A 25,337-nucleotide genomic window follows, 5' to 3' on the forward strand; every position below is an offset into this window, starting at 1 on the left:
GTCTCTCTCCCCCTTCCTCACTCCTTTACCCCTCCATGTGGTGAGTGCAGAGGTGTGTGAGCATGTGCAAAGTGGTTACTTTTGCATGCAAACAGATACATGCCTAGATTGGTACATGTGTGGATATTGGAAGACAACTTCAGGTGTTTGCCCTTGCTTTTACCTTGACAGAGATTTTTTTGTTGTTCTTTGTGCTGCATGTGCCAAGCTATCTGGCCAAAAAATTTCTGGGATTTCTCCAGTTTCCAATGCCCATCTGGGCACAGGAACACTGGGATTATGGACACCTGCTACTCTGCCTGGGTTTGCAGGGGCTTTGAGAAACTGAACTCATTACACTTATGTGACAAGCTCTTTACCACTAAACCACTTCCCTAGTTCCTCAGTGTTATTAATTTAACCAACTGAATGTCAATGAAGTAACATTCTATCTGTGTGATTTTTCTGTTCAAGTTTTTGTGAGGAAATCACAACCCTGTGTCTTTTCATAATACTATTGATCCATCATTTTGATGTCCTAGAAGTGTGATACATTCTGAAATTATTTCTCATCTCTTTGATTCTCCTCCTTTATCCCAGATCTCAGAGGTCAGAATTATATATAATTCAAAGACTTTTCCTGTCTATTCTTGCTCATGCCCTTGTTGTGTAACTTCACCTGGAGAGAGATGAGCAAGCATCTATTCATCTCAGAGGACACTGATGATACGACAAATATATGATCCCACTCTAGTCTATATTAACAAAGTAATGATTTTATTGTAGTTAAATCCATGAGTATAGTAGAGGTACAGAGCACATGTGACTCAACAAATCCCCTTGCTAGCTGTGTAAGAGCACACAAAGCTTCATCCCTGGAGCTCCCTGCACAACATACCAGTTGATTCAGCATTGGGGATTCCTTTCTCTAGCAGCTGTTAATGCTTATATACCCCCTAGGGAGAATATGCCTTGTGAATTTTTAGGAGCTTTCTGGGTCTTTTCGGTTTTGTGTACTTCCTAAATCTTGTCTGTCTTGTCTCTCTTTTGAATTTTTCTTAGCTTTTCCATTTATTTCCTTTCCTTCTATTTCACCCCAGAGGAAACAGATAAACAATACCCTTTACACCTCACAGGAATAATTCTCAATAAATCTTTCCTGGAATTAATACCCTTTCTTAGCCAACCTATTTATCATCCCTAAAAAGGAACCATGGGCAAAGGACACTCTCTAATATATAAACTATGTACAATCTGAAGCAGGAAAATATCCCTAACTCTCAGAAAACTGAAAAATACTTTTAAGACTATTCTTCTGCTATCAATCCCTTTGTATAATAGAGGACTCAACTCACAGAAAAGTAAATACCACACGACACTTGCACATTCATAATTAGTACCATGTCCTTAAGTATGGCAGTTTCCTAGCTTTGTGCTCATATGATGTATGGAAGAAAGGGAGGAGATGCCATTCAGGAAGCTCTTCAATTATCTGCTTTTGAACACTCTGGCCTGGTTTAAATGTATATTAAGATATATTCTGTACATCTTTTAACTGCCTTCGCTGAAGCATATAGGTGCCGCTAAGTCTGCTAGCCATTTTGTTCTTCCTTCCCCAAAATTTAAAAATTCCTAGAAAACATGTTTCTTTGTCACATTTATGTAATTTTGCATGTAGTCAGTCATAAAGAGCTCAATTAAGGTCAACTGAAAGGTAAAATATAAAATGGAATGACATGAAAAAGTTTTTTATTTCTTTTTTAAGTAAGATATGAAGGGGATAGTAGTACGTTTGTTTTTAATGAAAAGTGCAAAGAAATCTTTTAAGTGGCTCATTACAATAGTTTCTATGGAGATGTAACAAAGAAAAAGAAAATTTTTCTTTTATTTTTGAGATTACAAGTACATTTCTCCCTTTCCTTTCTCCCTTCAAAACTTTCCATATGCCAATTTTCTCAATTTTGAATTTATGTTTTCTGTTTAGTTATTATTATTATATGTACATCTGTGTATATATTTATGTATAATCCTAAGTATAACCAGTTAATTATGTATAATGTTACTTGCATGCATTTTTTAGGGCTGACCATTTGGTACTGGATGACCTAAAAGAGGTTATGTATGCTTGGACTTTATTAGAAAAGATTCCATGTAGAAACAGCACATTAATTCAAATTTTACAAAATGAGAACAAGGGTAAAGAATGCAGAAGACTTTTCAAGTTAATTAAGAAAACACTGCCTCATTTTCAAATGTCATGGGAAATAAGCAGACCAGATATAGAAAGTCAAAAGATGCCCATAAGAGTTACACTGGAGTCCATTCTTTAATCTTTATTTTGATGAGGACATTTACATTCTCCTGGTATCAGTTTCCCACTTAGTTTATTCTTTGTCTGAGGATGTGAACTGCCTAGACCAGACCTTTCAGAATCCAAAGATTCAAGAGGAGAGAGATGGTAATCTTTTTCTTGAAATTAGAGTAGCTGATTCAACAGTGATGATCAAAACGCTGAAGCGCTTATGTCAAACGGATCTCTATGCAAAGAATTCCCTTTGCAATGAATTTGAGAACAATAACAGTCTTCTCTGTTTGTATGCCTGCAAATGACAAAGGCATTTTTTACCAGCTTCCCATCGCATTTTCTGGGTTTGTAGTAGGAATTACAGATTGGGGAAATTAGAGGAGATTTAAAAAAAAAAAAGAAAGAAAGAAAAAAGAAGAAAAGAAACATGTTTAGATAGAACATAGTGTTTTCTTTTTTCTTAAAGATTTCAAAAAGATAAAGACATCAGCATTTTGAAAGTTTTAAAAACTGATAGGGGTTTAAGGAGTGAGCTTGTTAGCTGTACCTTCAAAGCTTCTATCCCAACCTGAGAGGAAATGATATTGTATGAAGTATAAATCTCATTAGCGGCAGATTGAGGAAAGTGATTGCCACAATCCTGTTCCCTCATGCCAATGCATGTCCTCCCATCTGCTATAATTGAATTACTGTCCCCAGTAGACGTTTGCTGAAAACTTTTCTATCAGCATAGCCATATAATTGCATGACATGGGCTAGAGAAACACTTAAAATTGCTAACAAAATTTATCTCATATTGTCACAAAAATATTGCCAATATAATAGTATGTTCTCTCAATTCTATCAGGTAAATGCAATTTTCTTCTTCAGATAGCCTTTAAATATTTCAGCTGTCACTGTAAGTCCTCTATGTTGCTCTTGAGGCAAAACTTACATCACCCAGATTCTGATGCCACATCTACTGATGATCATCCATTATAATTAGACTTTTAAAATACACCCTCCAAATTTAAGATAATCATATGGATATATTCTGATAAGTATAGATTAGAGCAAAGTTATGTTCCTGGATACAATAATTTTATTAACCTATCTGCATGTCAGCCTCATTTGCAGGTATGCTTAAAGAATTTAAGAGTTAATCTGAAGCCTATGGTACTTCAGAATGTAAATAGGGCAAAAATGTGGGTTGCTTTTCAGCCAGGATCTGCTTACCTGGATTCTTACAGGTGATGTTTTTCTCATCTGGATGGAGCCCTTCAGATTTATTCTTATCAGTTATTAGAATTTTAGACTTTGTATCTTCCTTACATCTCCTTGCAAAATTGAATGTTCTGTACAATCCCAGGCATATGAAAGACAAAAAGAATTGAAGTGGAGGAAATCTAGAAACAGTAATAAATTGGGATAACCCATTTTGTTGAGTTGGAGTTGGCACTGGTAGGTGAAATCATAAAAAGATAGTAAAACTACAATGGATTATTTTAAATATAGTTAGTAGACCTATGACTAACAAAAAGAGATTAGTCATATGTGATGACTTGAATTTGGGTGTTTAGAATTTGGCATTAAACTTTTCAAGTACAAAGAGGCCCTAAGGCAAAGGTGATCTTCATAAGTTTTGCAGCAAGAGTATCATAAATAATTAGGAATATCCAAGTATATACCAGCAAGGGGAGAAGGCTGTAGTTTTTCACAGAGCACAGGTAAATGTTAGAAACAGATGTCTGATAGTCATTCATGCAAAAACTATCATTGAAGGCTTAACAAAGTAGCAATATGTTTTAAGAGGCATAAATTATCAGTTCAGGGATAATAGATGTTATATATCAGCCTATAGAAAATACTTAAAAGAAAATATATGTAAATAAAAAAGATGCTAATGTTATGTCAAAGAATTAATTGGTTAAGGTCAGAAAATATAGACCATATTTTCTGTGTTCCTGTTAATGTAATCTTTCAATACTGGTATAAAAGATTGGTAGAGTCTCTCCATTGCAGGTCTACACAGTACATCTATTTCCTGCTCAGTTTCCCTGGACCCCACTGATTGAAATGGGAGAGGAAATGGTCCTGCTCATCATTGACAATGACTCCAGCATGTGTAAAGCTGGATTTGCTGGTGACAATGTCCCAGGGCCATGTTCCCCTCTACTGTTCAGCACTTCCAACATAAGAGGGTCATGTTGGGCATGGGCACGTAGGAATCCTACATGGATCATGAGGCCAAGAGCAAGAGAAGTATTTTAACCCTGAAGTGTCCCATAGAGCAAGGCACTGTCACCAACTGGAATAACATAGGGGAAGATCTGGCACCATGCTTTCTAAAATGAATTATGTGTGGCCCTGGGGAGCACCAAGAGCTTCTGATTAAGGCTACCCTGAAGCCCCAGCTAACAGAGGGAAGATGACACAGATAATGTTCGAAGCCTACAATACCCTATCCTATGTGTGTGGCCATTCAGGTGATGGTGACTCTGCATGCTTCTGTTGCTATCATGGAACTGTCATGGACTCTGTTAACCCAGTCGCACATACAGTACCTATAATAAGTTAACACCCTTCCTCGTGCCATCTTTTGGCCAGAACCGGCTGGCCAGGACCTCACAAACTGCCTCATGAAGATCCTGACTGAGCTAGGCTACAGCTTCCCTACCACTGCAGAGTATGAGATCATGTGTGACAGTGAGGAAAAGTTGTGCTGTATTACCTTGGATTTTGAGCAAGAAATCACCAATGCTGTAACACCTCATCGAGATAGGCAGTTGATCACCATTGGCACTGAAAGATTACAACATCCAGAGGTGCTCTTGCATCCTTCCTTCCTAGGCTTGGAGTTCTGTGGCATCCATGAGATCATTTTCAACTCCATAATGAAGTGTAATGTGGACATCAACAGGGATCTGTGTGCCACCACAGTCCTGGCTTGTGGCACCACTACATATCCAGGCATTGCTGACCAGATACAGAAAGAGACCACAGCCATAGCACCTAGCACAATGAAGATCAAGATCACAGCTCCCCCTGAGCTCATGTACCCAGTATGGATTGGCGGTTCTATCCTAGACTCGCTCTCCACCTTCTGGCAGATTTCGATCAGCAAGCAGGAGTATGACAAGTCCAGCCCCTCCATCTTCTACCTCAAATGCTTCTAGATGGAATGAGCAGATGTCAGGCGTCAACTTCATGATCTGATTCTGAAGTATCAGTTTGCCCTGGCAAATGTACACACTTCATGCTAGCCCCCTTCCCTTACCACCACCAAACTGGAGAATGCCACATTCTGGAAAAAGCCTTTTAAAAGAAACATCTCTTGACTCTTGTGTTGATATCAGCACTGGGTCATACAACTTCTTGCTGGTTTTTGACTTTGTACTCAAGTTAACTGTTCAGCTGGCAGATATTTAAAGCTCTGTGCACGTAACCAGATAGCCTGGTCATGTAGTGGCTGAGAAGATGATGTAGAAGAGAAATCCCCAGCCTGCTAGATCAGTGAGAGCACCACGCAGTGATGCATGCAGCCTATTAACCAAGAGCTGAGTACTCCATGATTTCTCCAGACTGGCAAGTGTTCATGACCTAATTACCGCTTCCATCTTTACATCTGAGAAGGTGGAAAAGAGCAAGTCTTAGGAGCCAGTTTCTGTTCTGGTGTTTAATGTCTTGACCACGGTGGGTTGTTACCTACCTTGATTTGAGAACATGTGCATTTATGTCTCTAAATTTATTCCTCATTTTCATTTATGCCAGAATCTTTGTTCTCCATTCCTTAAGAAATGACAAATTTTGATTTGTCTGTAACTCCGAGATCTGATACCCTATCACAGACACACTTGCAGTCAAAACATCAATACACAGCCAGACAGTGGGGGCACATGCCTTTAATTCTAGCACTAGTTAGGCAGAGTTAGGTAGATCTTTGTGTGAGTTCGGGGCCAGCCTGGTCTACAGAGTGAGATTCAGGACAGGCACCAAAGCTACACAGAGAAACCCTGTCTCAAAAAATAAAAAAAACAAAACAAAAAAAAAAAACAAAAAAAAAACAAAAAACAACCCAAAAAACAAAAACAAAATCCGCCAGCATTCACAAAAAGTATAAATAAACAAATTATTAAGAAAAGATTTGCAGTTTAGAAATTATACTCTATCTTGAGCAATGCTTATTTTATTTTATTTTTAACTTTTTTTTTTTTCGAGACAGGTTTTCTCTGTGTAGTTTTGGTGCCTTTCCTGTAGCTCGCTCTGTAGACCAAGCTGGCCTCGAACTCACAGAGATCCGCCTGCCTCTGCCTCCCGAGTGCTGGGATTAAAGGTGTGCGCCACCACTGCCCGGCTTATTTTTAACTTTTTAAATTTTAAGTTCTGACTCAAATTTAGGCAACCCAGAAATAGGCAACTAAACTATTTGTAGTCATAACCTGGATTAGTCACTATATTCATATTCTTTTCTATGACTTCATTTACTGTAATTTACTCCTATCTCTACGAATTACTTGCTGTGTCTGAGGGAAGGAAAGAACTACTGGGAAGACATTGCAAGATCGAGGACACAGCTGAGTTGGAGAATTCTTCCTAGCATGTGTGGCACCCTTGGTTAAATAATCAGTACAACTCTTGCAAAAATAGTTAAAAGAAAAAAAAAAGACTTTGCAAGGTATTGCTGTTGCTTGATTTTTTACACTTCTTTAGGATTTTCAGATGCTTAATGCACCAAAAATGTGTAATTACAAATATATAAATTTTATGCTAAGACCAGAATACAATCTCTAGGTATCAATTTTTTATCCTAATTCTTCTTTATTGAAGCTGTCTCCTAAGAGACTCTAACATTCATTATATGACATGCTACTTTGACAATTCAGAGAAAAGACAATTGTATATGATTATTTTTTCATTGTAATTTTGTTGCTGAAACTGAAATTACCAACATAAAATGAATATATAACAAGAGATGCATGTATAGATTTAGTAAGCCATGAAAACTTGATTACTTTTTTGCACTGAAAAATAATCAACTCTAATATAAAATGACTATTTTAAATAGATTGATTTTAATACATATTTAAATAGATATTTTAAAGCATACAGAAATTCAAAATTGACAAGTTCTTTGCTTTCATCTCTTAAATATACATGAAGATCATAGTCACCTTAAAATATTCTACATAGTCACAATGAAATATTCTGCAAAAGTTTTTCAAGGGCTGATGAGGTGGCTTAGTGAATATAGTACCTGACCATAACCCTGACAATCTAAGCTCTAGTCCCAGAGTCCATGGTAAAACAAAACAACCAGCACATGAACTCTGAGCCTCCACATTTGCATCATAGGCACATTTAAACATTTACCCACACTTATAAACCATACACATACACACTCCCACATACACACACACATAATAAATAAATTTTAACAATTAAAATTATGTATCAGTTGTGTAAGTCTGTGAATTTTTTTCCAAAGAATAAAGAAGCGAGGTCATGTATAAACTTCTGAGTATCTAAGTGGTAATTTTACCATGATTTCATATGCTGGATAGAGAAATTTCACTGATTATAACATTCCCAAAAAATTATAAGAAATCAACATGATGTTTATACCCTTTATTACAGATGTTATGAAAAATGATTGAAGGCAATTCTTAAACTTGCTGGTTAAATTTCAAATGTTTTATCAAGATCCAGCAGTCTGCAATTCATTCCAGATGGAGAGAGTACATGGTATAAACCATGCAACATACATTGGCAGCACAGAGGCAGGATTTAGTGTTTCACTTCTTCATCCACACATAGGAAGAAGAGAAAGGAAACACACACACACACACACACACACACACACACACACACACACACACACACAGACATAAAAAAGGAGGAACCGAGGAACCATGTTGGGAACTGGAAGAAGATAAGAAAGGTAAATGGCGCAAACATATGTTCAAAATGTAGTGCATATGTATGAAATTGTCACGATACACATTCCTAAAATAAGACTAATCCCCACAAAGTTCAATATTTTTACTTGGACTAATGAAAACTGTTTTGGAATAGGATAATGATGATGGATACACAATAGTTTGAAGATAAGCAATGCCAATGAACTTCATACCTAGAAGTGGATAAAATGGGAAATTTAATCCTATGTGTATTTCACCACAATCTTAAAACAATAGAGAGGAGAAACAATCAAGTAATAATATCTCTATTGTCAAAGCCGGTAGCTTTTTCTGAGTCAAGTGCTAACCCTTAGCAAATGCACTCTACACATATGTATATACTCCCTGTATTTAGAGAGAAGTCCTTGGAACAAAGGCTATGATTTTGTCCCTTTTATACAGCAGACCTGGATTCCCTTCCAATTCTCTTTTGTGCCCCTTGCTCTGGTGTCTTGACCCTTGCTCCTTTTTGAATTAAGGTAACAAACTTGTAGTCTCAGCTTAAATCATGTACATTCTTTGAAATTATTCCCCAAATAGTGGAATGGTTTACTTTAAGAAACTGATTACAGGCTTTTAAATATAGTTTCCTTTTGATACAGATGAATAAATAAACGGCCTATAAACAAACAAAATCAGTGACCACTTAGGGAATTTGTCCATTTCCTTCCCTTACCACCAAACTGGGTCAGAATCCTTATATTCCACCTTAATGAACTTAAAATCTTTCAGATTCTACAGCCTGCTCTCATTGTATAGCCTTTATTTGTCTCATAGGTGAAGACACTGGAAATGAGTCACTGAGAAAGAGACAGTCTTGGTACAATGAGAATCAGTTTACAGAAATGGGTGACATCTTTAGTTGAAAGGATAGTTACTCTTTCTGCAGAATCATAATTCAATTGGTGACTGTATGGTCATAATGCCAAGGGTATGTTGTAGGCATATGTTGGAGAAGACCTCATGGGTAAGGGATCCAATGTCTCTTTGTCTAGATGTGAGGAGTACTATCTCCATCCAGGAGCATGTACTCCATATGAAGAATATTCAACAGATTTTGAGAATTTGTCATTTTTAATATCTAGCTCCTAAATCTTACATTAGATATCCAGGCCCTTCACTGATAGCTTTGGGTAAATCTTTGACCCATTAACTTTGAAGAAAAAGATGAGAGAAAAATGTCATGAGCATGAGATCTCTCCTAAGCAAGAGAGAGAAGCTGTGAAGACTCGGGAATCCTGGAATCAGGCAGGCTTGAAATAGCTTTCACCATAATTGAACAGAGCAGACACAACCTCAGGAAGACAACATATACATTTTTCTCTCTCTAAAATAATTTGGAGCTGAAGAGAGCAAAATCAATAAGACCTAAATTTGAGCTCCAGAGATTATGTATAAAAAGCCAGGTATAGTGGCATGTGCTAGTGATCCCAGAGCTGACAAGGCAGAGACCAGCAGACACCTAGAGCTTTCTGATAGGCAACACAGTCTATTTGGCTTATTGTAAGCCATTGAGAAACCCTGATTCAAAAAAGGTAGATTTACTTCTGACATTCCCATGCATGTACACACAGATACACCCATCAGCAGACATAAGTTGTATACATGCACTAACAAAGAGTCATACCATTCACGAATAAAATACAAGCAAATATATCTCCTTAGCACAACTTCTATTATTTATTTGTGCTCTGAATGTTTTCTAGTATGTGTTATAAGCAAAACACCTAACTGTTCCAATATAGACTTAATATAATTCTTGTGAAGTGGGTGACTACGGTTTTGAAAAAAAATTTAAATGATGAAAATGGGTTGGTTGTTCAGAAGGGCATAGTTATTAGTAATATGGTATATGTGAAGGACATGTAAGATGTGCTTGAGCTCTGTTTCAACATCTGCTTTGGGCAAGGACATAGCAACAGTAGGCAGCCGTTTTACAACTGAAGTTAGGAAAATGGTTAGTGCCAATGAAACCATTTCCAGTAGCCGATAACATAATACTTGGGTACCTGAAAAGCAAGCTACTATTTGCTGTAATCTTAGCACATGTTCTTGCTGTACATTCAATCAGAATTAATGGCCCACTCAAAAATTCTGTTTTTTACTCGGTTTCATCTGTTATCCCACAACAACAAACCTAGTATTATTTATTGGTAATACAAAAACAGATTTAATCATTTCATTTTCCTCTCCCTAAAATGTGCTATGAGGTTTGTATCATTATCTCATTTTATTACCCTGTTCATTATTATACCTACACTGCTTCTGATAGCTAACCATCCTTGGTGCCCCCTAGTGGTGGAAAGATATCTTGCCTTCCAATGGCTCAAACTTAAAAATGTTAATATTTTATAAGATAAGGATTCATTGACTCAAATTATATAGAAAATTAAAGAACCAATTTTATGTTACCCAATGTTGATCTTTCTCAAGAAATAATGAAACTAACATTTCCAGAGATATTCAAAAGTTTTGTTGTGCCATTCAAGTAGACTGGAAAATCTCTAAGAACTATATCAACTTTTCCATCTACTTATTGTCTATTTATCATCTATCTCCTTCATATATATCATTTCTACCTACCTACCTATCTATCTATCTATCTGTCTGTCTGTCTGTCTGTCTATCTATCTATCTTCATCATCATCTACATATATGCAAATATATGAAACACTATAGCGCATAGGTTTTCTATATAGAAAGAAGACATTTTTACATGCACAAATAATTCCATCATGATTTCAGTACAAAAATCTCTACCAAAGTGCTTTAAAGTATTTGGTCCTCAAGCATAATTTCCTACTGTGATAAATTTATCAAATTTCAATACTGCATTAAATATTTAAATGAAGCCCTTACTCAGTCTCCATCTTTTCCCTTATTCTGTGATTTTGATAGAATCGTGAAACAGGAATATAGAAACTCATTTAGCATAAAAGGAAGTTTTGGGAAAGTTTTTAGGGAAAATGCAAAGTACTAATGCAATCTAGGATAACACTTTTTTTTCTAGAAGGCTGTAGCAACATGTTTTTTATGTTATATTTATATAAATTATAGTTGAATAATCCAAGAATATAAATGTACTTAGACGCAATCTAACAAAATCAGAGGGCTAAAATTCTACATCCAACTTGATAAAATGCATAGGAATAGTGACAGTAAAGGCAGGCAGGAGACAGTAAAATATCAGTTACAGAATTGACATCAGATTAGTCATTAACAAATGGAGAGTTCTTTCACAGAGGCCAGTGGCTTGATGACTTTAGAATTTCTGTGTCTTCATATTGAATTAAGTGGGCAGTATAAACCTTGAAAAGCATATGTTCTACCACACAACCTTGATTTTCTTCAATCAAGTCAGAAACAGATTGATTCCAGTTCCCAGTTTCTGACATGCACACAATGAACCTGTGTTTAGTTAATACAGCTGTTATCTTTCTCGACTGAGCCTGGTACTCAAGTACCAGGAAATCTCTGGAAGTAGAACCTGGGACCTCTTTATCTCTTTATTGGGCTTCTCAGGTTTTTTTTTTTTTTTTTCCTTTTCTTACCACTTTGTTCTGGTTTTGCTGAACTATATTTCTTTCCAGTCTTTACTCACAGGAGAAAGAAAGAGTTGAAAAACACTTGAGAAAGAGCCTTTGTCCAATTAGTTTTTGGAACCTCCTTATTTAAACAAACAAACAAACAAAATACAGAAAATGTATTTCTGTTGAGGAGTTTTTTATATTTATGCATGTATTTAACTTGATTTGATTTTTTCTTTATTTCTTCTTTTATTGGCCAATGTATACAATTTTAATTTTCCCACTTTTTTAATTAATTAATTTTTTTCATTTATTTTATAATCTGATCCCTGCCACCTCCCCTCTGTTCTCTCCCCCATTCACTTCTCCTCTGTCTCAGTTCAGAAAAGGGCAGTCCTCTCATGAGCAACAACAAAGTATGACACATCAAGTTGAGGCAGCACCATGCTCTTTCTCCTGCATCAAAGCTGAGTAAGGTAATCCAGCATGGGGATTAGATTCCCAAAAGCCAGCTCAAGTGCCAGGGATAAATAAGCCCAGATTCCACTTCTGGGAGCCCTACAAACAGTCCAAGCTACAAAACTACCACACATATGCAGAGGCCCTACCTTGGTCCCATGCAGGCCACCTAGCTCTTGGTCCAGAGTCCCTGAGCTCCTGGAAGCCCAGGTTAGTTGTCTCTGTGGGTTCCCCTGTCATGACTCCCCTGGCTCATACAATCTCTCCTCCCTCTCTTCAGCAAGACTCTCAGAGCTCAGCCCATTGCTTGGCTGTGGATCTTTGCATCTGCTTCCATCCAGTTACTGGATGGGTATCTCTGATAACAACTAGAGTAATCTGTTGAGATGTTTTAAAAGAACAATAAAAGGCTGAAGACATAACTTAGCAGTTAAGAGCACTTGCTGTTCTTGCAGAGTGTTAAGTTCCAAATGAAGTCTCACAATCACCTGCTACTCCAATTCCAGGGGATTCAACAACCTTTTCTGGCCTCCAAGGGTGCCTCATAATATCTGCTGCACATAAAGTCATACAGACACACTGCTACACATCAATAAAAATAAATACACAATGATAGATTATAATTTGTCATTTTCTCTAATAATTGATTTGTGACCTAATATGATGTATCACAAAACTTATGCCTCAAAACAGAAAATTAAAGATTTTATATTTACAAGTTCTAAAGAAACCCTTTTACTGGGATAGTTACAAATATGTCTCAGTGCTCTTGATAAACATCTCAAAAAAATCTTTTTTGTCTTTCAGAAGAATATAAAAGAGGCTGTAAGGCTATACTCAGATAAATGGAAACAGTAAAATAGAATATTCTTGAAAAGTTGTAGTCTGTGTCATATTAAATCCAGGGGGAATCAAAAATGAGTTTGAATCACCAGGCATGGTGGTGCATGCCTTTAATCTCAGCACTTAGGAGGCAGAGGCAGGCAGATTTCTGTGTGTTCAAGGCCAGCCTAGTCTCCAGAGTGGGTTCCAGGACTGGTTCCATAGCTATTGAGAAACCTCATCTTGAAAAAAGAAAGAAAGAAAGAAATGAGTTTGTAGTAGAAGTTCTCCTGTGTCCCAGCCTGCCAGTGGTCAGGACAAATCTCTCTTACTCGCCAGTCCCAAAGCAGCTTGGATCCAAGTAAATACACAGAGGCTTACATTATTTATGAACAGTATGGCCATTAGCTCAAGCTTATTACTAACTAGCTCTTACACTTCAATTAACCCATAATTCTTATTTATGACTTGGTACCTTTTCCCAGTTCTACCTTCACATCTTGCTTCTCATGGCAACAGCTGGCAGCAGCACCTGACTCAGCCTTCCACTTCCCAGAATTCTCCTCATTTTTTGTCCCACCTATACTTCCTGCCTGGCTAATGGCCAATCAGCACTTCATTTATTACCCAATCAGAGCAGCATATTCACAGCATACAGATATCCATAGCATGAGTTTGAGTTTGAAAGGATTCCAAGGTTAAAATTTTCCTGGGAGTTAAGGATAGAAATGGTTACTTCAGAGATATACCTTAAGCACAGAGTTTTAGTACTCTAGCAATAAATGAGTTTTTTGTGCTGTCTTGTGCAATTCAGACTTTAAATTTCAAGTGGAGAATTAAATAGAAGAATAATAATATTATCAGTGAATTTAGAACTGAAGACAATAGAAGGAGAGGATATTGGTGAGGAGGAAATAGGGACAGGGTGACCAGTCAGGTGATTGTTGTTTTAACCTAGTTTATAAATGATAAAAAGAAAATAAAAAAATATTAAGATTGAATGAGAACATTTTCATGAAATCCTACTGAGTGAATCTTGTCAATAGATGTGAAAAAGGTGAACATATTAGAAGACAGATGGTCTTGTACTTTCTTTCTAAGACAGCTACACCTGGGGGGGGGATAGATTAAGAATGGATGGTAGATCATAGAGTAAAGAGCTTGTGAATGTCAGGGTCCTGTTGAATTTCTTACTAGATTTACATACACATTCCTGGCATTCCCGGGGAGTGTTCTCTGCTGCAGCTCCTTTCTATTTCCAGTTGAATGATTCCTTCTCTTTGCATCTTCTCTGGTTCATTCATCACTGTTTGATGTGTGAAAGGAGAAAGACAAGAAGGAACACATGGTACCAAGTTGGATTCAACAGATGAGAGAAATAGCAGAACCACTGCAATAGGTTTTCTGCTTTCAAACCCCCGTTAAAGTGACGGAGTACATACACGTGTGCGCTCACATGCATCCCACGCGCGAAGCCCATCATCTTCCACAATCCGTGCACTTAAATTATCACCACACGATTCTCAAAGCATGTTTATTATGCTTTTGCCAGGGTCACGCTACACTAATCTGGTGATTCTTAGCATCGTAGAAACTTTTCAGTCAGAGCACGGTGGAGCATTATACGTGATTTCAACTCATTTCCGTTTTACACCTAACTGTTTCTTTTATTTTGGCAAAGCATTATATGCCTGCAGACATTTTATTTTACCCAGTTCATTTCACACTTGCTATATTTAGAAAATTTATATGTGTAGACACCCTTCAAAAATTCACATTTTCTACTTTAACTAATTTAGCTTTGAAATAGAAAAAAAAAAAAAAAAAGGATAACAAGGACAAAATTATTTGAAGTTTGAGTTTTCAAAACAGTTGAAAATGGTTAAAATCACTTGCATCCAAAAAGCAATTGCCATGTTTGCTAGCTAGTTTTTGTCAACAAAAATGCAAATTATAGTATGGGAAGAGGGATCTTCAGTTGAGGAATTGCCAATAGCAGTGACTATGGGATTTTTTCTAGTGATTGATGTGAGGAGGCCCAGCCCACTATTAGTGATACCACTGCTTGAGCAGGTGGTCATTTCTGTGTGATAGCTGAGCAAGGCCGAGATAGCTAACATGTAAAGCATTGTTCCCCTACGGCCTTTGCCTCCATTTCTACCTTAAGTTCCTTTCTGAATTTCCTGGATGATAGATTGTACCCCGTAAGATATAAATTGTAAGCAAGGACACAGTGCAATGACTAGAATCATGGATTCATGGGTAGGAGAAGCTTCTTCTTGTAGATATGAGAGAGAGAATAGCCAGAAGCATCTGCAAGAGTCCAGAACAAACATAGCTACTTTGGGGATGAGAAGGCAGAGAGGGGAGCAGATTGGCCAAGGCCAGGGCTATGTCTCAGAAGCAGGGAGAAGAGTCAAAGGAGGAAAACCCTCACAAAGAATAAGCAGCTGCAGGGTGGGATAGGGAAGGAATCTGAGAGCTAGCCTAGTAGTGAGGGAGGCAAGATTGACCATGTGCTTTATTTAATATGCTGATATACATCATAGGTAAGTGTCAATAGAAAGCCCTGTATCCCTTTGCAAAAGGTAAGGGAAGACGATATGAGTGGCTCCTACTGGCCTGCAGAAACTCATTTCACAGCTTCCTGAGGAATGCTGACTGTAGGTATTTATGTACTCATACCCCAGCCATCCTTCAAAATTTAACCTAGTTGAGGGGATTGGGACCTAACAATAACAACCCCTTTCCTCCCCAAGCTGCATTTGGCCATTGTATTAAAATGCACGGCAACAGAAAGCAACCTAGAACAGAAAAAGTGTTATTCTGAATGAAGGAGAGGAAAAAAACTATTTGAAAAACACTGAAATCTAATATAATTCCAACTCTGTAAATGATATTAGTAAACAAATAACTACATCAAAGAATCTGAAGGACCGTGTATTAATTCCAAAGATGAGAAGAGAAAGACCCTTGACACAAATCATCATGGCCAAATTAATTAAAGCGAGCAATTAATTAAAGCAAACTTTTTATTTATGTACATAAGCTGCCTCCCCTTAAGGTAGGGTTCAAGAAGTTAGCATTGGGTATGAGGAGGACAAGGTTTTTATAGCAAAGGAGTAGGTAGTTTCCAAATGTGGGATTTGACAGGCAAAATAGCCAGGATTACAGGAATAAAACATAAACATAACAAGTTAGTCCTTCACAGGCTCCTGAAACAAAGACATGGTTGTAAAGTGGGCATAACAAGGGAGATATAACAGTAGGCAGTTGTAACAAAGTAGTCATAGGTAGTCATATAACCTTTTGAATCAAAGGCATGGTTGCAAGATGGTTATAAACAACTTTTGAAACAAAGACACATTGCTTTTCCTGGAACAGAAAAGTTCCATTCCTTAATTACAAATGGTAACCTTAAGTACAGAACCATTTGTTGTAAAGTTCTGCTTCTGTAGTTAAGGTTACCATTTGTAGTTAAGGTTGCAAGTTAGACATACCCAAACCTTGAGAAATCCTTGACATAGTGAAAAAGTAAGATGTAGAAAAGAACTTACTCTGGGAGTCTTATTAGTTTATAAAGAGTAAAGATGCTAACTTAAGACCAGGGACAGATGAATTTGTACTCAACTATAGTAGAATTCATGAACTCACCTGAAAAAATCCCAGAAAACTTCATACACTTGACCTGCTGGGCTGAATGATCATAAAAACTTCAGTTATTTTTATAGTATTCATGAATTTTGTTGTGCTACATAAAAGTTAAGTGAACCTTAGCATGCTAATTGATGTGTTTAATTATAATATACCAATTAAATAGGGAAGATAATTCTTTACAGAGAAAATGCTCATCAAATTGCAGCATAGGCTTAAATATGTAAGAAAACAAAATGCCCCAGATTTCCCTACTAAATGGCATAACAAATATAATACAGGTCAAATCCAAGTATCATGTTAGGAAATTAGTAGCAACTGGCTCTCTGGGAGAAGAAAGGTTCTCCTTTGTATCAGAGTCTTTTTTTCTGTAGCTAAAGATCCACCAACTCTGACTGATTACAAGCTAACAAACTGACCTCACTGTTGATACAGTTGAGAAGCTGTACCCCCAGAAGATTCTTTTAAGTGCCTCAGGTGCCAGGTTCCCAGTACCACAATCAGATTGTATGAATCATAAACCTCTTCCTGCAAGGGACTTGCAGAAATGTCAATGAATTTAGAGTCAGAGTAATTACTAGAATGAGATTTCTATGGGTTTTGGTGATGCACTCTGGCTTATTTATGTAATATATGTTGGGTCTTTATTTCCTTGTTTCTAGGATGGATTATTATAAAATATATATGTGGTAGTATGAATGTAATTGACCCCCATAAGTTCTTAGGAAGTGGCAAGAATACTTCTATCTTAGAGTTCTTATTGCTGTGAAGGGACACCATGACTGTTTTTTTTTTTTTTAATTTTCTGTTAATTTTACATACCAACCACAGATGCCCCTCTCCTCCCTGCCCCAACTTCTCCCAACCCACCACCCATTCCCACCTCCTCCAAGGCAAGGACCCCCTAAGGAGTCAGCAGAGCCTGGTAACATTCAGTTGAGGCAGGTCCAAGTCCCTCTCCCTGCATCAAGGCTGTGTAAGGTGTTCCACCATAGGTACTGGGCTCCAAAAAGTCTGCTCATGCACCAGGGATGGATCCTGATCCCACTGCCAGGAGCCCCTTAAACAGGTCAAGCTATACAACTGTCTCGCCTATGCAGAGGGCCTAGCCCAGTCCTATGGAGGCTCCACAGCTATTGGTCCCCAGTTCATAGATTCCTGCTAGTTTGGTTTGGTTGTCTCTGTAGGTTTCCCCATCATGATCTTGATGCTCCTTACTCATAGACTCCCTCTTCTCTCTCTTCAACTGGACTCCTAGAGCTCGGTGTTTGGCTGTGGATCTCTGCATCTGCTTCCATCAGTTACTAGAGAAAGTCCCTATCATGACAGCTAGGGTATTCACCAATCTGACTACTGGAGTAGGTCAGTTCAGGCACCCTCCATGAAATTTGCAGGCAAGTGGATGGAACTAGAAAATATATTCTGAGTGAGGTAATCCAGACTCAGATGGACAAACATGGTATGTACTCACTCATAAATGGATACTAGATGTAAAGCAAAGGATAACCAGGCTACAACCCACAGCTCCAGAGAAGCTCCTAACAAGGAAAACCCTAAGAAAGATGCATGGATTGCTCTGGGAAGGGGAAATAGACGAGATCTCCATGAGTAAACTGGTGGTAAGGGGGGAAATGGAGGGTGATGATAGTGGATGAGAACACAAGGGAACGGGATGGTCGAACTGGAACAGGGACAGAGTGGGAGATTAAGGAAAGAGATACCATGATAGAGGGAGACATCAAGGGAAAAGGGTGAAACAGGATGTCCTTAGCACCCAGAAATACACAAAGATGACCCCACTTTGGACTACTGGTAACTCTTACTAAGGAAAACATTTAATTGTGGTGGCCTAGAGTTTAGACTCATTATCATCATGGAAGGAACTGCAGAGTGTAGTTTGACATGGTCCCAGAGAGAGATCTGAGAATTACACATCTTGATCTGAAGGCCACAGGAAGTTGACTGAACTAGGTGTAGCTTGAGCATGGAAGAACTCAAACCTGCCCCCACAGTGACACACTCCCTCCAACAAAGCTACACCTACTTCAGTAAGGCCAAAACTCCTAATCATACCATTTCCTATGAGCGTATGGGAGCCAATTATATTCAAACTATAGCAATATGTAAGATAATGCATGACATATTAGTAAACAGTAACTTATTCTTTTAAATTTATTTCCATTAATCTTATAATTCTAAAACCTATGTTGGTTCTATTGTCAGGTATATGAATATAAATAAATATAATGAGAATTTATTATTTTTTAGTTTTGTATGAATTATGTATACATGTCTGTTGGGTGAAATGTACATCTGGAAGTATACATGAAGACGAAGAAGAGGTAGTAGGGTCCCCTGGGGCTTTAGTTAAAAGCAGTTTTTAAGTGCTCTATATATGGGTACTGGAAACTAACTGAATTCAGGTCCTCTATAAGAGCAGTACATGTTTTTAACATGCAACCTCCAACCTTGTGTAGTTGAACTACAGAATTTTAGAACTGGAGATTCTCTAAGGATAGATATTTTTAGATCCTGTAAGGTGAATTTTCTCCAGGGCACATGGATAATTTGCACTGATATCACAACTGAGGTGATTTATTTTACACACCATATATAAACGCACAGCCTTGTATTAAATGTTTCACAGAAAATGGTAGTTAAATCTACTTACAGTATCTGTTTTAGTTATGGTTTCTATTGCTGTGATAAAGCGCTGTTACTAAAAGCAACTTGGAGAGGAAAGGGTTTATCTTATAGTTTATAAATTCTTCTCTAAGGGAAGCAGGGAAGGAAGCCAGGCCAACAACCTGAAGGCAGGGACTGGAGCCAAGGCCATGAAGGAACACTCCTCAAGGTTTACTCATGAAACTTGCTTCAAAAACCCAAGGCCACCAGGCCAGTAGCCGCAACACTCAGGATGGACTGGGCCCTACCACATCAGTCATGAATTTGAAAAAATGTCCTACAGACTTGCTTACAAGCTAATTTGGTAGGCGCAGTTTCTCAGATGAGATTCCCTCTTCTCAAATGACTCTAGATTGTGTCAAATTGACATAAAAGTCGTCGTCACAGTCTCCAATGAAAGGACAGAGGCAGATTTAATATAGGTAAGAAGTACCTTGCTACAAAATCACTGGGCTCTGGAAAATAATGGAAAAAAATAACAATTAAGAAAATAGGTCCAGTACAAAATCATAAAATCTTTCAAGCAACATGCTCAAAGTACACCAATCTATAATTGTGTATATTTTCAGGAAAGATAGCCATTCGTTTTCAGGAAAACTGTGGGTTTCTTTTGATGAATACTGATTGATTTAAAAAAATATTTATCTAAAACAACATTTTTAAAAGAAACTGGAGGTTTTCTGAATACAAAATTCATATCCATTGCTTAGTGGCATTAATAATTTATTCTTTGGTTACATCGGTATTTTAGATATTAAGACTTAGAAATGAAGATGTTTGTCTTAGTTTGTATAGATCTAAGATAAGCTTGTAGGGAAACAAAATGAACAAAGGTAGTGAAAACAGTGACAGAGGATTCCATTTTATGAGTGTTTGTTAGTGTAGAGGTGCAACCCTTGTCCATAGCTCAGGGGCTAGTGAGGACACTGGTCTGTTGATAATTTATTTGCAATATCAATGTGTGAATGTTCACAACTGACCATTGACGTGTTTTAACACATCTCCTTTGCAAGAATACCCCAGTTAAATAGCACAAGGACAACATAATCTCAAACACAAATATTCTCTCCTAAAAGTGAAAAAAAAATGAGCGAAGTTGAGCTTAGGAAATATATATATATATATATATTTCTAGCCCTCATGAAATGCTTCTAGGTGTATGTAGTCTCATCAAATCTCATCAAACCGTTCTCCACAGGCCTATCACAATGAGGTAGGGACTGGTTGATGCTATGAGCCCAAACCAATCCCTGTACCTAATCTGTTAGAACAAGGTATTTGTCACTGCAACAGGAAGCTGACAGGTCCTCAGTAAAAACTGTTGTGGTGGATCTCCTGTTTGCTTTCATCTCCTGTTCTCTCTCTCTGAAACCTGAGTAAATTGTGTGTATGTGTGTGTGTGTGTGTGTGTGTGTGTGTGTGTGTGTGTGTATGTGTGTGAATACACATGTAGGATATATGTATATATTACACAACATATATACATATATTTATTTTTTTTTTCTGATAGAGGAGTACTGTTCAAACCACCCAATTTTAGCTGTTTCTGCTGGGTAAGCAATCCAGAGGCAACTTTGATTTACATTCTTATCATGGAATTTTTTAACCTGATAATTCTAATATGCACTTTACTAGTCCCCCTAGAGATTTTTTTGCAACCACCTCAAGGGTTTAACATTTTTATTCAAACTTAACTTTCCATTGCCTGCCATTTCTCATAAATTTCTGAAACTTTCTTCTTCCTATCTGTGTGTTATTAAGGGAAAAACAGTAGTGGAAAGGCCATTCCCCTTAAAGCATAAATTATCAGTTGTAGATATTATAGTGTTATCCCTTTCCCAAGAAGCTATCTAGTTGTTCAAGCTTTTTCAGTTGAAGTTTTTAGTATGTCAAGAATTATAAGTCCTCTATAAGATTTTAAAAATTAAAGAATGATTTTTGAAAGTCTGAAACAAACTCATTATATCTAAAATTCTCACAGTGTGACCAGGCCATTTTGATACAAAAATAATTTGAAGGAACATCAGTTTGAATCATTAATGGTCTTGTGGTTACAGTGTATAATGTGCATATATCTCATGTTTAACTGTATTTCATATGCTTTATCAATAGGCTTATAAATTCAGGTTTTCTCATATCCAGGATTTAAAAATGTTTTCTAACAGTATTCATCTTTGAATTTTCACATGTGAGAATTAACAAGGGTTATGCTTGAGTGTATTCTCAGAAGTTTCCATTTAGAAATTTTGATTGAAGTCTAAGTTGTCTTCTTAAATTACATTTTTCATTTTTAATCTGTACTGTAAGTGATTCAAAACTATAGCTCAGGAAATACTAAAATTAATAAATATTAATATCTACCAAGTAAACTATTTTTCCTACAAATAATTGAAAAGACAAAGTAGTTGGTAAGAATAACCCTTTGCAGGTATTAAAATCTTTTATTTTGAGTTGCTTCATAAATTAGTAGTAGGGTATACTAGACAATCTCTTAATAAATTTAACTATATTTTATTAACATTGCAAATTAATAACACTAGTTTAAAAGAGCCTTTTATATGCATTTTTGACTATAAGCCATCTACTTCAAATGAAGTTTTGGTCAAATAGATTGATTTTAATGTTATGGTTTATAAACAATAGATTAAAGACTGATTTAAAATAAGATCAAAACTTATATGGGACAATTTGTGTTGTCAACATCAAACATATTCTCTCTTAGGGATTAAGCAACAAGAATATTTAATTATTGCAAATTTGTGTGTGAGTAGTGCATAATATATTATTTATTGTGACATTTCATGCTAGATTAAGCACCATCACTGTAATGCCAATGCCATTCATAATGTAAAAAGTAAGACTTCCTAGAGGACAGTCATCAGAATCTTGTTTTCAATCACAAGACGTCTGTGCCAAAAATTTAACTTGTCCTATTATTTTGCTTTAAAATGGCCAAACTATACACTGCATCATCTTTTATTTTATAATGTGAATGCTATTTTAAGATCAGATATCTGAGATCAATTTTTACATAAATACTCCTAGAAAATCTTATTTCCAGAGCTTTTGCCCTAGGATTGTACAGAAATGGCTACATTCTGTAGGTCTACATTCTTTAATAGCTTAGAACATAGAGCCTTGACACAAAAGCAGCGTGGGATTTCCTTATCAAGATTCTGTTTAGGAGTCGTGTCTTTTTATCTCATTCTTGTTCACATTCATTCCTCACTATATTTTCTAAACTACTGCTTTTCTAGTTCCTGAAACATAAAAATACTCCAAAAATAAGGTAGGGGCAAAATACCAGCATTTGATTTATGTTTGTACTTTTAATCTAGTCTCTTTTAAAAGGATGATATGAAACCCTATCAGAAAACTCATAAAACCTACTCACATCTGGACAGAGTAGTATGACATAAAGTGCTGAAGATTCTAATCATGCCTTTCAGATTAGCTGACTTTGTTTTGTTTTGTTTTTTTTGTTTTGTTTTCCCCACCCCAGCTGACTTTGTTTTTTCACCTTTACCCTTACTATTCTCTAGTTGGTTGCTGCTAGATGCTAATCACACAGGAGGAAGTACAGACCTGTTCATTCTCTCAAGACTCTTTAAACATCTAAAGACATACATAGTAAATGATGCCATCGTCATAAAACGTGGATGGTATTTTTTTCAGCCTAGAAAAATGCTTTTAAATTCATATACCTTTAATATTCACTTTCAAATATCTTAATACTTAGAAAATCATAACTATTGTTTATAAAACTACTAGCGGCATATTAGTAATGATATTATTATACTGAGTTGTCTTTTCAGCTTTATAGTCAGCACTGATTAATTAATGAATCTCTAACTTTGATGCTCTTTCCAATTACCTAGGCAGTTCATTCAAATCTAGACCTTTTACATTCTTATTCTATAGGTTGTAATGCTAATGTTTGTGAAGTTGCATTTAAGATAAACCTATAGTGGATGAGTCTATTTTTTTTTTTTTTTTACCTAAAGACTACAGATTGCTAAACTCAATACTAAGTCAAATAATTGATATCAAATTTTGTTTAAGTATCAATAGATAAAATGCTTTTACAGTAGGAAGATTGACAGTGAGGCCCAAGTCCAGTTTGGGTCAAACCTTCTTCTTTGGATCTTTGTAGAGAAAACCAGCACAGGAAAGAAAAGTGTTTTGTAATTCAACCTAAATGCGGGCACTCTGCTTACCTTGAATTTCTTTTGGCTTTATGGATGTACATATTTATCTTTGGTTATCGTCTGTAAAATGCGTTGACTTTTCTGAAATAGGATATATGTCCCAATCATTGATCTCTAAAGTATATTTTACATTTAGTTCTGCCTTTTATTGTGAAGAAAATGAATGATGGGACATTGATGCCTTATAGTACTTTCTACAGGAAGCCTCTGAAGAGATGGTGATAAATTTGTGAGGTTCCTACTTGAATATTGCATAGGAGATGTCTTAGTTGGGGTTTCTATTACTGTGAAGAGATGCCACGACCACAGCAACACTTATTTTTTTTTTACCATTTATAAACGTTATTAAAAATTGATTATGTTGGCTTACATTTTCAGTGGCTTATTCCATTATCATCATAGTGCAACATCATGGTGGCATATAGGCAGACATGGTGATAGAACTGAGTCCTAAATCTTGATAGGCAGGCAACAGAAAGTGATTTGTCTCACTAGGCATGGCTTGAGCATATAAGAAACCCCAAAACTGCTTCCACAGTGATACACTTCCTCCAACAAGGTCATACCTCCTAATAGTGTCACGCCCTTTGGGAGGCATTTTCTTTTAAACTATCACAGAAGGGTAGTGAATTATAGCCTGAACTACTTCACACTGAAACATGACAAGAGTTCCAAGGCAAATAAGATCAAAAGCACAAGTGACAGCTTATGCTGGAGAGAATGTGGAACAAGGGGAACACTCCTCCATTGCCAACTTATACAGCCACTTTGGAAATCAACATGACAGTTTCTCAGAAAATTGGGTAACCATCTACCTTGAGATCTAGCAATACTACTCTTGGGTATGTGCCCAAAGGATGCTCAATCATACAACAAAGACACTTTCTCAATGCAACAGATTTTTTTAAAAATTATGTTCCTAATTGGACAATTTAAGGAACAGAATCTATCTTACGTAAAATACTAAAACATTGGGAGAAAAAAGTTAGGTAAAAGAAGACATTCACGTTTCTTTGAACCATACTACTTAGTACTTAAATATAAGTAGAGTAAATCTCATGTTTGGTTACCAACATTACAGCAGAAGATGGAGCATCCACTTTTCTTATATGTATACCATCTTGTATGACCTTGCATATGGGTTTCAGTATTTAAAGTTGAGTTGAAAATTTAAAGGTAATTTTGTGAACTACACTTCTCTATTAACATAACATACTTCACATAACAATCATAATGAATGCTTTTATGTTTATTTGAGGAATAGAAAATTCAAACTTAATAGCCAAGCCACCCCAAAAAAGAAGGTGGATACCTATCAATATTTTAGATGTACTAATTAAAGTCATTTCAGAATTACATGTTTGAAAGAGACTTTGAGGAAAGAATATGCATATGAAAGAATTTGAAGCTGTAAGACAGACAAAGACAGTGGATGTTGGTGGGTTTACTTGAGATTAATCTGCTCTCAGGTCACCCTTTATAATTAAGGTAATAATTTTGGTTTTTGTTCTTGCTTTTTTTACCCTGTTGAGAAATGTTCTGATCAAATCATACTCTACTATTGTTTAAACATTCTACAGAATTCTTTAGCTTACACAATAAGGACACTAAATATCCTGGTTTTGCCTCTGGTCATGCTAATTCATATTTCTGGGACCTTGAGGGTTTAACTATGGTTAAAAAAACATGGTTGAGGATCATAGTCCCTTCTGAAAAATCATTCAGCCTTGTTGACCACAAGGCTCAGTGAAAAACCTGCTGG

The 25,337-nt window shown here is 36.6% G+C and overlaps 1 pseudogene; it reads left to right on the top strand.

The window, feature by feature from the left end:
* The first annotated feature begins 4,339 nt into the window (after positions 1-4,339).
* Positions 4,340-5,439, top strand: LOC131922364 (actin, cytoplasmic 2-like; annotated as a pseudogene).
* The last annotated feature ends 19,898 nt before the right edge of the window (positions 5,440-25,337 follow it).

The sequence above is a fragment of the Peromyscus eremicus genome, chromosome 12 (assembly GCF_949786415.1).
Source record: "Peromyscus eremicus chromosome 12, PerEre_H2_v1, whole genome shotgun sequence".
Classification (NCBI taxonomy): domain Eukaryota; kingdom Metazoa; phylum Chordata; class Mammalia; order Rodentia; family Cricetidae; genus Peromyscus; species Peromyscus eremicus.